Source organism: Gallus gallus, chromosome 7, assembly GCF_016699485.2.
Source record: "Gallus gallus isolate bGalGal1 chromosome 7, bGalGal1.mat.broiler.GRCg7b, whole genome shotgun sequence".
In the NCBI taxonomy this organism is placed as follows: Eukaryota; Metazoa; Chordata; class Aves; order Galliformes; family Phasianidae; genus Gallus; species Gallus gallus.
In genome coordinates, this window is record NC_052538.1 from 10,216,032 (window position 1) to 10,233,817 (window position 17,786).

Below are 17,786 nucleotides of genomic sequence, written 5' to 3' on the forward strand. Positions count from 1 at the left end.
AGTTCCTCAACATGGATTCCTCTTCCCTCTATCACACATTTTCCACAGAGGGAAAAAGCAGCTGCTTTCACACGTAGCGGTTTTTATATGACTAACTGTGAGGTTTCGTTGAAGACATCAGGATTTTGCTACCAACTACAGTAGTCACGTCTGGAAGTACTGGAGCATATGTTACACTAACTGCGGGGCAACTATTCACTGTGCATCTCTTAATTGCATCCATACAGACAAGATGTTCCACTGCACATGGTCAATTCCAAATGAGCATGAATCTGGCTAATGAAACTAGATTTTCTCCAGAGCAACTGTAAGTGCTAGTCTTCATTGGAAACCTCATTCTTGCCAAATTTCAAGATTTAGTGCTATCCCTTCCTGCACAAGGCCTGTCTGAATAATCATGGTTGATTGCTCCTGGAGTTGTGTGAACATTCACAACAGCGTTTGTCATCTTCTCATTTAGTGTTTTTCTAAGAAAATAATTTTGCTGTCAACAAATCCCTTTCTTGAATGAAAGGCAAGTAGCTGAAGTAGCATGCTCAGAATAGGAATGGGTTTTTGTCCTCACTTTGCCAAATTCAGCACTGCTTCAGAGCTTAACGTCCAAAGTATCACAGTGAATTAGAGGATCAGCAACATGTGAATTCTTGCTCAGCCAATGGTAACTCTCAGTACTCCATTACAGCAATTAACCATGAGGTTGCTTGATTTTTCTTCTATTCTGTGAGAGTTGCATCCTGTGGAATACTGTTCAGACACTGGTACCTATCACACAACTTTTCTTATCGTTAGGTATATGGACATGTATTTTGTTAACCCTCTTTTTCCTTCTTACCAAACCAAGGCAAGACTGACTTACTCAAATCTATTTGTGCATTTTATGGTCAAGAGATAATATAACTGTATGAGAGCCTCCACAGAGCTGAGGAGCTGAGTTTAATGTTTTTCAGAGTTTTTTTCTGAGTAACAGAAAAACAGACTGAAACAGAATAGAACTCAAGTTGGGATACAAAAGGCACGGGACAAATATGCAAACAGAGCATGTACTTTCCTTTGCCAACCTGCTGGACAATTCAGCAGCTGCAATCTGAGGGCACGTGGCTCCCCTCTTCTGGGGAACAGATTATTTCAGATGAAATATTCCAACGTTTAAGCTCTTCTCCTTCAAATTACTAGGTCATCTGTAGAGATTAGACTGTACATCATCTTTAATCATTAGACCATTTCTCATTTCCCTCACGCACAGTTTCCCTTTTTGCTTCCGTGAAGTCGTCTATGGTGGCTGAGTCATGAAACACCATTCTTGCACATGATGCTTCATTGTATATACGCCAAGGTGCTTCATTCTTTAGAGATATATACTGAGTGAATTTTTTGTTCGTGTGTTATTTTGTTGATTCTTGAGAAAATGGAGCAAGTATTTTGGCTGCAGAGCTGGTGGTGGGCTGCTTCTGTGAGTTAGACTTGGCACTCGCAGATACAAGGATGTGCTGCCAGTTCATTCCTGGATCACACCTGCATGGGAGAATTCAGCTGTATGTTTATTCACTGGGAACAGAGAAGTCAGCAGGAGGTACCGAGCAAAGCACACATTTCCCTTCTTTGGGAAAAGCTCTTTTACTGTCATGTTATATCAGGTCATCCTGGATTAATATCTCAAGCAAATAGTTTTATATCTTTTGTACCATGCAGTTAAAAGTACAAGCTGTTTAACCTCACTGCCGGAGCAATAAATGGCTATCAGCATCAATGGCCATTTGCTGATATGCTTTCAGAACAAAGCATAAATTAATTTCTCTAGACAGGAATGCTCATGAAGAGTTAGACATCAAGGTTTAAAGTAAGTATTAATATGAATACTGAAGAAGCCATTACAATTTAGGGAGGATAATTTTGTTGGTTTTCTTTTATAGATACATACGTTCATACATGCTACTTCTGCAAAACAGCAGGTTTGTTAATAGCTATCTTTGAGCAGTGAAAGCTCTAATTGTTTTTTTCGTTGTTTGTTTGTTTGTTTTAACCTGGCGTTGGAGAAGGTTTATCTCATGGGGGCAGGGCACTTCCTTGTCTTTGACTATGGCTCCAGGCTTGACAGTGGCATTCACCATGCTGCTCCAAGTGTTTTCAGTAAAGAAGATAACTCTTTAGACATTGCTGAAGTGACCTTCGATGGCCAGGAGGAGATAGAGAGGTGAGAGGGTCACCTCTCAGTCTGAGGGGTTTTAAGACAGCTACTAGGTACAGAGACTAACAGTGAGACAGGGATTTGGCACATTAAGAGATACAAGCTGCTGCCACACAGGTAAAAGTCGTTTAATTGAACAAGTATTCTCTTAGCATGGATGGAAGGGTTCCTGGTTTTCTGAGGCATTTTCTTCTCCTTCAGGACGACAAGTTCAGCCTCTTCAGCTTTTCTCAGTTTTCCTGAAGCACAGACAGCACTGGTGGCTGTGCAGAATTGGTGGCTTGGTCTTGCAGTGGATCTGCAAAGGATAAATCAGTTGGACTGCAGATGGGTGCAAGTCTCTTCTTACAATAATCGCATTGCAGGATCATGGCCATCATCTGGAGCTTCTAAAAACAACATTCCCTCATCTGTTTGCCTAGCTGATGCATAACACATATTTACATAGGCTCTCATTTTAGGAAGTTTCATCATCTCTTGTGTAGGAGAATGCTGACATGATGTTTGCACCATAAATGTTTCAGATTCCACACATGCTTTCAATAGCCCAGCATGGTTCTGCAGGCAAAAATACCTAAATACCACTGTACTGTAGGGCAAAATTAAAAGTCGTATATTTCTCAGTGAAGTTTTCCAGTTTATTGTCTGATCTGCAAGGTCCTGGTGTTCAAATGTTGGTACTGTTGCTTAAGCATGAATAGACTCACAGAGGCTAACAGAATTAATCAGGTTGTCAAAGTAAAATCTCTGCATTTTCAGTAGTAGGATGTTTGGCTGATTCATCAACATGTCTAAAAACAGGATTAACTTTAAGGGTGTGAAATGCAGAAGGCAATAGGACCACTTGCCCACTTTAATTTCTTGACTCAGAGCTTAACCCCATAGTTGAAGTCTAAGCACTAACTACAGACTCAAAATCTGTAATCTGAAATTTAGGAAGCATGCATCTTCAGGCTGAGTTAAATTGGGATTAGTTAGTTGGGGACAGTCACAATAAAAGGAGCAGACAGATGTGGCCATGGCTGGGACAGGGTTGTTTGCCGAGCCCAGATACGTTTTCCAGCTTCTGTGCAAACTGGAAGCACCAACAGCACGGAGTTAGCACAATGGAAGCCCCATAGATCTCCCTTCACCCCCTCCTCAGTTATTCCCTGAAATGGTCACTAGACCAATTCAATACATTTACTGGCTCCTAACCTCTAGTTATGATTATTTTTTAATCAAAATCAGTACGAGCTGGATATATAGGCAACAATTTCTCAAGCCGACAGATTGTGTGGTTAGTACAAATTATTATATTCCTGTTTTCCCTTCTTGTATTACCTCTTGGATTGTTTGTTTTTGGTCATCATATGCTTAAACAAATTGAGAAATCGAACATCCTGCGTTCAAGATCCATTTGGACCACACTAACATAAAATAATGTTTTAGTCAAGAACGCTAGAGCAAAGTGTTGAGTATTCTGTGTCCAAACACACACCACTGAAGGACGCTTGCAGTAATAAGAAATCTTTCAGTGGTGTGCTAATATTGTTACTTTCCACAGTACTATGCCTGAGCTGAGGCCTCCAAATTGCACTCAAAGCCTGAGAAAACTTGGAGAATCTCAGTCTTAATGGGATTTCAGTGTCTCAGCAAGCAGAATAATTAAAGTCGGTCAACATGAAAGTACTGGAAATGCTGGCTCCAGACCACAAAGTTCAGGCAGATGGGTAGCTAAGGAGGTAAAAGACTGCTTTAGAATTAGTAGAGATCAAATAAACTTGGCAAAACTAAAAGAAATCACTCTCTAAAACCGTTCCCAACAAATTAGTAAGTTTCAGTGTTCAAGTTGATTTTAGGCAGCCAGAAATAGCAGTAAGGCTAATCGCTAGGACACTCACAGTAGGTGGTATGTTATTTGCTGGGCTTCATAAGAACCTGCTTATCCATCAACTTTTTGGGAAATGTGAAAGTTTCATAACCATACTTTAACTAGCACACAACAGTATTTATATATAAAGAGAGACCTCAGACAGACTGCAGAGAAGGATAACTATGGTGGTTTCTGTACCACTCTGACAACTTGGTTGCCCAAGGACATGGACTTAGTCAGTATGGAACACTGTGAAATGACAAATGAATGCATAAGGAGGGTATTTTCACTAACTTTATCTGGTTTCTCTTGAACACCAGATCTCCCAGTAATTTCAGGCCCAGCCCTTTTAAGACTAGAACACAATAAGAAGGAATGATTTATCATCTGTTACCTGCTTAAAAGGGATCTCAACAGACACAAAAGTCACACAAATAATTTATTTTTATGTTTATCCTAAACTTCTTGCTAAACTGTTCCTTCTCTCCTTTCTGAGGGAACAGGCACATGAATGGAGGCTGGGATTGCAACAAAGCTAAGGAGATGGACACTGAACAGGACAAGCAGAGCTAGCTTGAGGAAAGCTTTCTGAATAAAGCCAGTCAATGCTGCTTTGAGAATAAATACGACTCTCATAGTCCCTAGTCCCCATAAGACTTCTGCTGGCACACTTTATTTTATTGCACTTTGAAATCTAAAGGACTCTTCAGGAATGGAAGGTTAAACATACACATAAGTGTTCAGTAAGCCAAAGCCTTATTTGACTAATTTCTCCTAGGCTGATAATCAAATACTAAATCGCCCTAGCTCTTGGAGTAAACATTTCCCCCTAAGGACAAACCTCTTCACTGAACAATAGATCAGAAGTGAACTGGCACTCTGGAGTTCAAGGAAGACCTACGGAAATTAATTCAGTCAGAGCACAGCAATTTGGAGGTAGCAGAAGGATGGCAAATCCCACCCCGTTTCCTAATCTTCCCCAAAGGAACATATTTATTACAAACTCTTAAAATCACCTTTTGATAACGCTGAACAGCCTGTGAGGGGCCCATTAAGGCATTCAAGGCAGACCCATTTTAATCCTTAATACCACTTGAAGATTATCCATTTTAAATGGCCTTGCAGAGCTTATCATAATTTTGTAAACTATTAAAAAGTATTAAAAAGCACCACTATATCTATCTGATGAGAAGCATGGGCTCCTGCAGCCTGCCTGACAGAAAACACTGTATCTTTGTGGCTGCAATTCCAGCTGTGGCAGCTCAGATTCTCAATGGTACTGAGGCTCTCGGTTTCACTGGGAGGATATAATGCACTGTAGCCATCTGGGTTACTCTGATCCTTGAAAACCTGTGAGAAGGATCATTGCAGCTCCACTTACTGTGTGTAGGGTTGTGACAGCATCTCTTGATGCTTTGTTGGATGCAGTAGCTCCACACTGCTCCTCAACTCAGGTGACCACATCAAGTAACATAAACAGGCTGGAAAAGGAGAGAAAGAAAATGAAGGTAAGTCCAACCTCCATAACTGTGCAATGGAAAGAGACTGAAATGCAGATGTGCCTGGTTGAACCTCGGCTGGCTAATACCCTCTAGCTGCTGCCCAAGAAGCATGAGGGATAGAGGAGGGCATGCCCACACTGCCTGACTGCTGCCTGCAGAGGAAAAGTCAGCATGCCTGGGACCTGCTGACTTGGCATTTTGCAGTTGCAGGATGTGGCTCTTTCTCATTTCTTTAGTTGCCTTCACTAGATGAACAACCGCCACATTTAGAGGGCTAAATGCTATGGGGAAAGAAACGTAAGCTCAAGAAGAAAGTGCAGCATTGCACGTTTGCCCTGCAAAGTAGAGAAACCGAGGAGAGCAACCACAGCAAACCGAAAATCAGACAAGGCAAGGGATGACTGGGAAGGCTTGGAAAACAGGGTGCTAATAACCCAGGTAAGCAGGGCTTCCCACACTGCAGCACCAATAACATATCAAAACCCGTGCTGCAGCACCATCCTGGGCTGGTGAGCAGAAAGGCATTCAGGCTGAAACTGAGCAGATAAGAAGTGAGGGGAAGCTGCCAGACTCATTTTCACTGGGGATCTGAACCACAATTCAGCCCAGGTGACATTTTACATATTTTCACCATTGTTTTTGTTTAATTTGTGAAAGCAATTACACAGCCAATTGAACAGTGTAAAGCAACTGCGGCAATAGTCAATATCTCAATGAGGTACGGCGCAGCTCAGCTTTCCCAGTTAGGATATTCAGGCATAGCCCTGCGGTATCTGTACCATCCATCACTGACATTGCCATCTGGCTTACCTGATCCTCCCCAAATACAGCTTGTGCTGAACAAACGTGACTTTTCTTTGGGCCCCTTCTGAGGAAAATGAGGCAATGAAACACCCTGCGCTGGTAGTGACATGGACAATGCTAGCTGGCACTGTCAGCTCTTAACTGAAGTGTGACTGAGGACAGCTAAGTGACACACGGCCAAATACACCGGGCCTCTCAGTGATCACTTTGATGCAGGCAATTGGTTGTTCACCCCACTGAATTGCATAGTGCAAACATGTAATGCAGGCCCCTCCAGGATTACTCCACTCTTGTCTCCCCTTCAGCTGTGCCTCTCCAATTTTTATTGCTGTAGCTGAACTCAAACCTCGGGTCACTGTTCAGTTGGAACTGAATGGGTGCAGCCCAAGTGACCTTACCCCCTCATCCTTCAGTTGAAGGAATTCCCAAGCTGATAGAAGGGCTGAACCTGGCTAGAAAAAAAGGAAGAGCCCTGTCTGGCTGGAGTAGACATATCTACCAGCTCTAGTGCAAGTAGGTAAGTCAAGCAATATTCCTCAAACAGCAGCACAGGACTCCTTCTCAGGGTGGGGCAGGGCGCATGAGTTGTGCAGAAGATGCCAGTAAAGTGTACCTGGTCTGGTGTGAATCTTTGTTTAACGGTGTGTGTCAAAGAATAGGACTTGTGAAAGGTTAACAGGAAGCCTAGGGCTGAGCACAAAGTTTAACCCAAAAGTCCTGGATTTGAAAAGCTCCCTTTTCTCCTCATCCTTGTACAAACCACTTCCCAGAACCTAAGCAGGTATTTCCCACCATGGTCCTCAACAAGCACAGTAGCTTGGATGTGCTGGTATATTTTTGTGTGTATCTCAGTTAGAGAATTTTTGCATCATTTCTTAATAGATAATAAATAGTTCAGAGCAGATAACTATATAGAAGCTATAGTACTCGAGCTCAACATTGTGGCAGTTGCTTGTCAGAAAAGACAGAAAGCAGCTCTGTGACCCACGTGGTATCAGTGCTGCACACAGGTCTGCATGGATCTAATCTTTCTACTGAGATTTAATTATAGCAAAATTACAGTTGGCATTATAAAGCAAGTTTAACGTTAAGAAAGACGTGTGTATTTTGTGTATCTTCTCAGGAGATAGCTGCTTTTAGAGTGGGATCAGTTTCTGTTGTTGGTTGACCTCCTTGCACAGCCAAGCAGGAGGGAGCTGGATTCTATTTTGACTCAGGCCTCAGGGGACTGTTTCTCTCAAATCCTTCCACAGAGCCCCAAACCCTGCTATTTTCTTTCTCTTTGCTGCCGTGTAGCACAAGAGCCCCTCCTGCCCCACAGGCTCCTGACTGGGGCTGGGTCACCAGGACCTGCTGCTGCCAGGTCTGTGATGGCACACCTTGGTGACTCAGGTGAGCTGCTGAGGTGGTGTAGCATTGCTAGGAGCAGGAGATGACTGTGCACACCAGTACGCTGGGAGCTGGCGGTAGTGCCGCTGTGTTACCAATGATAAATAGCCCGTGTCACTGCAGTAGCTGGTCTCCAGATTGAAGCAGACTTTTGCGAATCAGCAGGGTCAGCATTTGAAAAGCATGTGAATATTGTGCACTTGTAAATATTTGAGCACATCTGTTTAGCTCCCTCTCAAAAACCACTGGGAAAAACTACTTCACATTGTGCCATGCAATGCTGTTACCCTGCTCTAATTGTCAAATCTGTTGAGTGTTTTTCTCATGCACACAAAAATTAAAAATTACTATCCTCATTCATGATTAATTCAGCTGCAGTGCTGCACTGTGTCACACTGCATTTTTTAAAGTATTAAATTCCACCTCATAATAAGAGTTTTAATTAACTTTTTGCTACTTCATCCTTTTTCCCCCCTTCACAGGGCCTCAGTCAATCTCCAGAGCTGCTCTCCCCACAAACGTCTCACTGGATGCTGCTGTGACAGCGATGGGGCTCCAACCTGGCACGATGAAAATGGCCAGCACTAGCCACAGGGCCTCTCCAAGGCCTCCTTGCTAGAGGCCTAGGGCCAGTGGTCTGCCTGCACACAGCTTACCTGACCAGGGGATGGCAGAGTTCTAACACACAGCATTTCTGAATTGCCTGACAGGAGCACTTGGCTATTACTTCAGCTCAAATCTTTTAGTCGGTATAGGTCTTTCATAGTCAATCTTTATGGAAATCTAAAGGAGGACTTCAGAGGAACAGCATTCCCACCTCTCTGTCCATCACGTTTCTGTACAAGCATGTGCCCTCCTTCTGGTACTTGGTGCTTGCCAGGACTGCCCCAAACTGTCCATGTACCTCTTCAGGATTTGTAGATGGACTTTCCAAGCAGGCATACTTTGCAGGCAGGAAGAGCCACAATTCCTTCTTCCGCAAGCTGGCCCTGACAAGCAGAAAGGAAAGTGGTTTAATAACTTTATCACTTTTAGAACAGAGCAAAAGGCAAAGAAAACAGCATGGAAAGAGGATCTATAGAAGACCCAACTCCCTCCTAGAAGTTTCATTCTGGAGCAATGTGATTTTCAGACTCAGAAGTGATTGAAGAGCCAGGTGGGCTGGAGAAGGCCTGGAACATTAGTTCCTGTGAGCAGAGCACAAGCAAGCACAGAAAAGGGCAGCAGAGGCCCTGCCACTGCCCCGCTGGGACCCTGGTGAGAGCTGCCCCAGCGACATGGTCATGCTGTCTCTGGACAGCTTTTCTTTGCAGGACCAGCTCTTACTCAGCAGATCTCCTCAGGTTTTTCTGACCTTGGCAGTATTTCAAGGGTCATATTTTCACACGGCTGGATTGCTCCTGAACAATTTCTCCAATGTATTAAGCACAAACATGCTTTCTGTCAGCATCAGACATGTCTAATCTCTCCGCCTGCTTTCTCCCCCAGCAGTCACACTCAGTCTCTGTTGCACGGAAAATCCCACTGTCCTTTTTCTGTTAGGTAGCAGATTCTGGCTGCAGGCTGAGGAAGTGCTCACTCTCTCCCTGCTGCCTAAGCTCACTTCCCCCACAGCCCAGCTCTGACAAGTTTTGGGGCATGGCTGGTACCAGTGAGGGCTTGAAACCCTCTGGAGGAATGAAGAGTGCTGCAGAAGGGATATCTCCACCAGCAATGAGGGGCTGTCGTCCTGGACCCTCCCACCTCTTCCTTTTCTGCAGACTCACTGTTTATGATTTCATAACTTCACTTTGCCTTATTTAATGTTTAACATTCCGCATTTTAATTGAACTAATAAGTAACTTATGCGGGTCACACAGCAGTGTATTCCCTGAGCGCATGCCAGCATGGTTCCTACCAACAAAATGGTGCCCTCGCAAAATGTTTGGGGTGCCCAAGTGGGAATTTCTAACTGTCCTCCCTGCAGAGATTCTTAGCTTGCACACAGCCCCCAGCTCACAACCCTTCTTAGGGCCATCCTATGCAGCCTGCTGAGCTGGGCAGGCTCCAGGAGAGGCCGTCTCCATAGATGCATGTGGAGATGCTTCCGTACTGTACTCAGGCGCTATAGCCCAGCACACAATAGCCAGACACAATAGCCCAGCAGGACACATTTCATTACAGTTCTTTCTGACAGTGCCTCGCTGTGTATTTGAACATGGTGGTCATTCACCAGCTCCTACCCAAGGGGACATGGAACACTCAGCAAGGGCAGAGGTGATGCTGGCCTGCTGTCACACACGGCACCTTGCAATGCCCACTGTTCTTCTATTTCTTTGTGCCTTCAGGGATTTCATTCCTTGGAAGATCCCTGATGCTCTGGAAGGAGCTAGGAATCTCAGGCTCTTTTTGGTGGTGCCCAGTGACAGGACAAGGGGCAATGGGCACCGACTGGAACACAGGAAGTTCCATATGAACATGAGGAAAAACTTCTTTACTGTGACTGTGACAGAGCGCCAGAACAGGCTGCCCAGAGAGGTGGTGCAGTCTCCTTCTCTGGAGATACTCAAACCCACCTGAATGCAATCTGCTGTAGGGAACCTGCTTTAGCAGAGGGTTAGACAAGATGATCTCTAGGGTTCCCTTCCAGCCTCAATGATTCTGTGATTCTGTCAGTATGTGAGAGGATAAAACATTGCTCTATTTGACATACGAGGCCAGAAGAAGCGCACTCAGAAACATTTGCTTTTCAGTCAGAAAACAAGAAAAGGCATTCCTAGCAAAGGGTCATTTTTAGTGGGGTTTCTTTAGTACTTTCTTCCTTTCTCCCAGACCCGAATCCACCACACAGGCTGGTAACAAACATTCCCCAAGCCATGAACCTCATTAGAGTGGAGCTGGTCTGGAGCAACTCCACCTTCCAAGCTGACACTCACCCAGCACAGCGTATATTGCTTTCTGGATGAAAGAAACTGCGTTTCCTGAGAGATTTCATGCCATTTTGTATTTTTCTGTCACAGCAGTTGTGTGTTCACAGTAGCCTTGCTCTGGCTCTTGTGTGGTCAGTATGCTACCAGCCATTTTAGAATGGGCTTGTATAATGACTGGGACAACATTAAAAATATCAAAATCGTACTCCTCCGCTTCCTGAGCTTTTTTACCCTACTTTGGTGCCACACCACACACACCCCCAGGATGGGCAAACCCTCTCCAGGCTTTCCTGTACAGCCTACTGAACCGTGTCAGCCATTTGGTCTGAAACGCAGCCCTTTTCTGCCTGCAGTTTGCTCTGGGGATGCCTCAGTGGTTCACATGTGAGCGTACCCGAAACACTGCCATGAGGAATTCTCCAGGAAAACATTTGTGCAGAAAGAGCTGCTCCTTTGAGCTCTGTAGCACAAGTGTTCTGTGAAATAAAAGTAAGAAGGATCGCTGCAATGAAGTATAGCTGATGTTTGCAGCTTTACTGCAAGGCTGTGCAAGAGATTTGGACACTTTACCACCAAAAATTAATCAAAGACATGCATTTCAGTCCCCTAGGCTGATTTGTAAATACGATTGTGTGTCTCTTTAGTGTACACTGCATATGTGTAATTGTCAGCTCTAGTTTATTTTGAATAGATTCAAGGTAAGATAAAGCAGAGAAAAATGCAGGCACCCAGGTATATCCTGTATTTGGTAGTATGAAGAACAACATCCACTTATCTGCCTGACACCCATCTGAAAGCACTCAGCAATCCTGTATGTTCACCTTACAGGTTGTTCCCAGATGGAAAATTGCATTTAAGAGTGACTGGTAAAAGCAGAGCTGAACCCACATATCTGTAAGAACCTGTCTCTACAGACAGTATAATTCTTATTAATCTTCAGCCACCCCTTCTCTGTCATGGCTGTCCTCCCCAGCCCAGCTGCCAGTCTCATGCCATACACAGCTTTTCACAGCCAGTTTGTTTGTCTCCCCAGGGCCAGTGCTTTGTTCAAGTGGGCTATTACCAGCCTCTCTGCTGGTGAACCTCAGTTATCTTGTGCAATCACCTTCTCTACTGTAAACGTCAAGCAGCTGCTGCCTGTGTGGGCAGTGGCTTTGCAAGTGCTTTGTTCTGTCCATTCAGTAAGTTTTCCAGCTAGCACGAAGTTCTGTACTTCCCTGCTTCAGGATACAGAGACTCTTCAGCTGCTATTTCACCTCTGATGCACCTCCTTAAATATGATTATCTTTTCCATCATGTAACCATGAATGTAGAATATACAGCACCATGAAGTGTCAGTGAAAAGAATGCATTTATGCCCAGAACACCATCAAGCTTTAACAAACAGGACACGGGAAGAGGCAGTCGTACAGTCAAGCTTATGAGCAGGACAAGCTTAGCCTAAGCTGTCCAAAAAAACAGTACCAAAACGCTCCTCAGGAGTTTCCTGACTGCTCAGCATGATGGATTATAATGGGTAAGCAGAAGGGAGAACTCCTCAGAGCAAAACATGTCCAGAGGAGCCTCTGGCTACGTCAAAGGATAAAATGGCATTCCCCCAACACGGCTAGGTAACCAAATAAGAGTTAAATACAGCTGCTTAGAATCATTTTCTGTTGATTTTTCTTCATAAAAGGCCATCATTAAGATCTGAAAGTTAACAAAAGAAACTATTTTCACCAGATCTGGAAAAGGAAATTTGGAAACGTTCTTCTTCTTTACTTAATGACATTTTTCTTCTCTTCCTTGCCCTCCTCACTTCTTCTGTGGTGGCAAATGAAATAAAGGGTAACAAAAGAGAGGGAGGGAAGGAAGGGAGGGAGAATATTAAAAAAAAAAAACAAAAAAAAAAAAAAGAAAGAAAAAGAAAAAAAAAAGAAAGAAGAAGAAAGCGAGGATGCAAAAACAAATAATAAAGAATGGAATAACAAAATAGAGATCTTTCATCTGCAATTATTTTCCCTAAATTTCAATGAAAGAATTCAGGAAAACAAAATATTACTAATTTTCTCTCCAGAGGTTTTTGAAATGGTTTCAGCATTCTTCCCCAGCCGGGTTTCCTCCCATCTCTGAGCTCTGAGCCACTGCGATGAGTGGTGCAGGAACTGCTCCACCAGCATGGGAGCCAGGGAATGGGCCACCACCACGCCATCAGAGGACACACTGCTGGGATTAGGAAATCACTAACACCAGGCTGAGCGCAGCAGGCCTTAGCGGGAACACACTGGCCATCCTGTCTCTCTGCATTTCAAAGTCAGTTTTGTGTAGTATGGGATGCCTGGGATTTAAACAGCTGTTAACGTCTACCTATGATAAACTGAGCATCTAGAAAGACAAACTCAAAAACTGAGGAGCAGAGGAGCACCTCTGCCCGGATTAGCCTCCTGCAAAGCAAAGCATTCACAACATGCATCCTGTGCCCATCCTGGCTGGTAGAGGGACACGTGCAAACTAGACCCTGGGACTGAGGCTGGGACTGGTGCAGCTACCCCAGCACCATGCTGGTGCCCAACCCTCAGGTGGCCAACCTTGCTGCAGGTGAGAGGGCACGTGTCAGAAGAGAGGGTGCTGGACTTCTACCACCAGCAAGAAGTGCTGGTTGATGGAGCCCTGCGAGCACTGATCTGAACAGCTTGCGAACCATTACTATCTAGAAGTGTCAAGTAAGATTAGAACAAACATCAAGCAAAGATGAAATAAACAGCTATTGTATGGGCAGAAATGGATTTTCAGTTTCCACAGTAAATAAAATAATGTGCTGTCTTAGTCAGTGCCCCTGTGATGATACAGTTTGCAGGATTTTTACTGGCAAGCTGCCATACTTACTTTCATTTATCTGCCTCAAAGCACCATTTCAAAAAGTGCAAAAGCATGTTGTTGATAGAGTAGATTGTTTATAGCTGAATTGAGTATTTCAGAACAACACGCATTGTAATAAAGTGGGGGAGGGGACGAGGAAGCCAGCACAGCTGCAGATTCTTGAATCCTTTGTCAAAAATCAATGCCAGAAAGCTGAGATATACTTATTCTGTCTCAGGAAACACAATACGCAACCCCCTTGCTGCTCCACTCCATGACAAGTGCTGACAAAGGCCCTGAAGTCCTGCAGGCTTATGTTACCTTGCACTGATGGTGCTGGTATCTCCAGAGCTCCACAATAGTTCTTTGGTGGCCAGTGAGGGCCAGAGATCCCTTATCCTGGAGCCCTTTTCCAGTTCTGTGCTGCTCCTCAGTGATGCATGTGGCACAGGAATTCCATCAGCAACCTGAAGTCGAGAGATAGGAGTAGGGCATTAAAATAACAGTGCAAAGAAAATGAAGGTGTTTCAAGAGCAGAGGTGTGCAGACTCAGTGACCTGCCACTGCAGGAGCCAGCCAGGCAGAGCGAGACCAGAAGCCAGAACAGCCCCTGCAGCGGTGACTGGAGCAGAGACGTGGCTTGTCTGAGCTCACCAGTCTGCTTCTGCATTCACAGCGCCTTCAAAAAGACAGTTAGCTTGGAAAGACTGCTCTCCATGTTGAAGAATATCGTGAAAAACATGTCTCTGGAGGTTTCCACTGCCAACAAGGGCTGGTTTCCTCAGCGCAAACAATAAACGTCTGACGAGTGAGGGCTTAGTTCCCTTGAGACCATAGCATCTGAATAAATAGCAGACTGAAAAATATGAGCGGAATTAAGGTAAAAAGAGAATGTGACTTTACGGGAGGACAGCTGAAACTACTATCCAGTCAGAGGACATGGGTAGAAAACGAAGATTTCCCTTTCCAGCCCCACTGGACTCAGAAACAAAACGCATCACGCTCCCACCATGCTGGAGCAGAGCAGCTTCTCTGGCCACTATTCCTTCAGCTGGCTGGAGATAACAGTAGGAGGGCACCAGACCACATGGCCTAGACGAAACCAGCCTGAGTTTCTCCCTCAGCCTGGCTTCCCACGTGACCTGCCCTGTGGGCCCCACGCTGGTTGGTGCTGCATGGAGGGGGTGGCTTCTGGCTGCCAGAGGCCAAGCCTGGGCCAGGAAGCTGCTGGGCTTGGGTGCCTCAGCTACATGGGTGACCTCACCTTGCCGTGTCCCCCTTGGCTTGCCCTTTGCCCAGTCAACACCGAGTGCCCTCAGTGTGCTGGCTCAGGCATGGTGCTCACAGGCACAGTAGGATTCCTGCTGAGGTCCCTCAGCTCCTTCTGTCAGCAGGAGCTCCTGGAGGCACTCAGCACCCCAGAACAACACTCGGCCGAATCGAGCCCCATTAGCGTATTTCCAGGCATTTACAGATCCCAGATTTTCTACATTAATATTTAACCCACCAAGTCTTTCAAAGCCCATCTTCCCAAACCTCAAGTTCCCAGATGCTTTTTAATGCCCTCCTCAATAGTGCAATAAAAGTCTGATATTTTATTACTCCCATGAATTATTACCCTAATTTGTAATTTGCCAGACTTTTTTAAACTTCAAAATCTGCACTGTATTTTCCCACACACAAAAAAAAATGCTGTGTGCGACACATTTTTCACTAACAAGTTGAAGCCTAATATTTAAATAGACACACTGATTTTTTCTGAAAGGGTGCACTATCTTTGTCACACTGTCAGCGAGGTTGTTTTATGTCACCCCAAATCATGTTTAAAGGTTTTCCTAAAATAGAAAGGATAACCTAGAACTGTGCACGAAAGACTGGAAGCAGAATGAAATGGTTACACATTCTTCTAAACTTTGATGTAACATAAACTTCCAGGATGGTTTATAGGCACCATTTTATTATTTTTTTTAAAGAAGTAAGCATCTTGGTTATCTGGAATGCAGATGCTGGGCAAATTCAGAAGCTCTGGCATGCCTGCAAGCTGTGCTCCCTATGCAGTAGACGCCAAAGATAATGGAGTAAAAGACGCTCAAGATCTCATCCAGCATCTGCTGAAGCTAACAGACTACGTGGAGCTGAGGATCATGCCTCCAAGGGCACCTTCCTGCTCATGAACTCGAGACGTGGCTGGATCCAGAAAAACATAAAAATGAGGGGGGTCAAATTGGTCACAGCAAGGAGCAACGCTGATCTCCGTGTCAAAAGTTGCCACAGTTTTGTGCAGAATGCTTTGTTAGCAACTTGACTGGCAAGACAACTAAAGCTTTTACCATTCTAGATGGAAACACGGCATCATACTTCCCATAGTCACAGACTCTGCCGTCCTGGAACAAGCAGCCTGATCATTCATGGAGAATTAGCAGTATTTGAAGACTGAACACTAAACACCCAATGGCTGGACAAATCTGAGACAGAAACGCGAGAGCGCCTTGACTGGAGAACCTGTATTTGTTCAGAAAAAATGCAATAATTTCTGTATTCTTTTCTAGAGATCATTTTCCACTACGACAAAGATCTGTCCTGCAGTGAACCTGTCACAGCTTATTTTTAGATGGACAAGGGCTTTGGATATTAAACTCTCCTCAGAAAGGAGTGATTCCTAGCGGTGGAAATGTATTTCCACAAGGGCATGGATGAGAGGGCTCTTCACAGGAAGAAATGCCCACCAGTCCTTTCTACCTTCTGATCAGCTCAGTATGCCCCACAGGACCAGTACTGGAGCTTAGCCTTATGAGGGACAACTTGATCCCCAGAGAGGGAAGCAAGCAAACTGCTCTCTGAACAGCCAGGGATTAGCTCTGCCCCAGGTTCAAGCCTAATGCCAGGTCACTGGAACCACTTGGCTCCATTAAAAGCATGATTTGTTTAAAGCGGGACCCTGTGTAACAAACTAATAGTAAAATACAATGCATGAGAGGAAAACAAATACAAGAGAAGATTCAAACACCTTCCACATCACTTGATGGGAAGTTTTTGGACAGGGTCACTTCAAACCCAAGACTTCACTTGAGGCTGAGGTTGCTGAACAGCACAAACTCGCTTCAGCTTTCAGGGCTCCATGGGTTGCTAATACAATACCACCTCAAACTATCTCATAACTTAAAAAGGCATCCAAAGGTGGTGAGGCAGAATGGTGACAACGTCAAAGAAAAGCCAAATATATTCTTCTATAGAGAAAGAATTTGGAGAGAGGCTTGTGTGCTCTTAAGCACAGGTACCCATGGCATTTACCCCAGATGTCCCACTGTCAGAAGCTGCTGCCTGGCCCCAGCCAGCTCTGCTGCCATGTTTCCCCTTGCAGCCCTCCCACCGCTTCCCAGGATGACCCCAGAGCAGAATCCCACTGATGTGCAGAGCCCTGTGTGAGAGCAAACAGGGTGATGCGCAAGGTTCCGCCCCAGTGCCCAGCAGCATCTGTATGCGATCAACGGCCTCTATGAGGCACTTAGCCCTTTGCTTATTTCTCAGGGCTGCAACTTATTAACAGGGTTACCTTCTCCGTTGAAATATCATCACCATGTGTAAACACCACTGACAGGCATTAATTGCAGACAATGCCTTTAATCAACAATTGAACATTAATAAGAACAGACCTTGAGAATTAACACAATGAGACACTTGTACCTAATCACTAAAGAGTACTTCTCATAAAGAAAACCCTTTCTTTTTGTTCCTAAAAAGGTCAAGGTCTTCTTTTCTCTATTTGACAAGGAGAAAAACCACACATAGGAGAGCATATCGAGGCTTTATGTGGCTTAAATTATTTCCATCCATGCATTAAAAAAACATTCCTTTTCAAAGATGTTCACCAAGTTTTTCTACGTGATCTACAGCTCCCAGAGCCTCTGCTCCTGAAATTATTAGGTTAGCTGCTGAAAGAAGCAATCAAGTTTTACTGTTAATCTTAAAAGCTAATCCTTTTTATTGACTTCCCAGTCAATAAAATTGTAGCTCTCAAACTACTTTCAGGTTTACTTGAGTAATAGGAGGGTTTGTGTGTACCTGTGCCTATGTTTGAAGCTGCTAATTTTCTTGCTGACTAAGCTGTGCTCATGGGTTAAGACTATAAAGCAATTTGCCTTATCACTTGGCGTGGGGTCCTGCTTTGCTGAAATCAGAGCAAGGTTTGAGCTAAGAGGACTTGGGGAGTAAGGTTGGGACCTTCAGCTGGTGATGGTTTATGGGGGGCTATTACAGGCAGAGAATCTTCCTGATGAACCGGAAGGGTGAGGAGAAAGATTTTT

The 17,786-nt window shown here is 44.5% G+C and overlaps 1 long non-coding RNA gene across 1 annotated transcript; it reads right to left on the bottom strand.

Moving 5' to 3' along the window:
* Positions 1-898: 898 nt before the first annotated feature.
* Positions 899-9,461, bottom strand: LOC121111260. The gene is made up of 3 exons (XR_005861285.2): positions 8,640-9,461; positions 5,422-5,521; positions 899-2,483 (listed from the first exon to the last, which is right to left on the bottom strand). It is a non-coding gene; the product is annotated as an uncharacterized LOC121111260 (long non-coding RNA).
* Positions 9,462-17,786: the final 8,325 nt, after the last annotated feature.